A 913-nucleotide genomic window follows, 5' to 3' on the forward strand; every position below is an offset into this window, starting at 1 on the left:
ATCGACGTAAGAAACATTACAGTCCTCGTCAATTATAAATTAGTTATAGATTAAAAAAAGGAAAAAATTACCTAGAGAATTAAAAATAGATCCATCAAAATTGCGACGGACAGAAAATCGATGCTACCGATGACGATTGTGTTTATACATTTTTTTTCAGCAATTATCTTATCACTTGAATAAATGATAAGATGAACAAAGTCACACATGTAACTCAAACAATCGATTCAATGAATTTATATTATTCGACACGCTCTGACTATGTGGTTTCACGAAAAGAAACGTAATTTATGTAATTTCAATAAAACTTTTAATTGCTCATACATTAGTACTTCATTATTAAATTATTTTTGAAATTTCGTAACGGCGGTACGGGCAAGTTTAGCTTAAAATGCGACCTCATGCAAAATGAAGAAAAACCAAATAGTATTCGCGTAAAACAGGGGCAATTAGGTTGGACATTAGCGAGTATCGGAATGAACGAAAAAGTTTTCACGTAACGTAGTGTGAGGTAGCCGTTGTAAATATATTAGGCCATAAAGGAGATTGTGATCGCTCGTTGCGTAAGGAAATTATCCGAACAGTCGAAATGCCGAGGCGAAAATGAACAAATACATGTACCCATGTTTACCGTATACATGTACCGTCCTTCGGTGTTTAATAACTAATAATGAGGAGCGCAACTACGTCACTTGAGCCCTCGTTGTCAGCAGGTGTATTAATTTCGTGTAGCGGCCGATTGCGAATTGTATCTATCGTTCATCAAGTGCTTGGGCTTCGAGTGATGGTGAAAGTGGTTGCCGTTCTCCTAGGCGCAGTCGTCGTCGTCGTCGTCGTCGTCGTCGTCGTCGTCGTCGTCGTCATCTTTATCAGTAATGGACGAGACATATATATATATATATATATATATATA

This window comes from Ceratosolen solmsi, unplaced genomic scaffold (genome assembly GCF_000503995.2).
Source record: "Ceratosolen solmsi marchali unplaced genomic scaffold, CerSol_1.0 scaffold28, whole genome shotgun sequence".
Taxonomy (NCBI): Eukaryota; Metazoa; Arthropoda; class Insecta; order Hymenoptera; family Agaonidae; genus Ceratosolen; species Ceratosolen solmsi.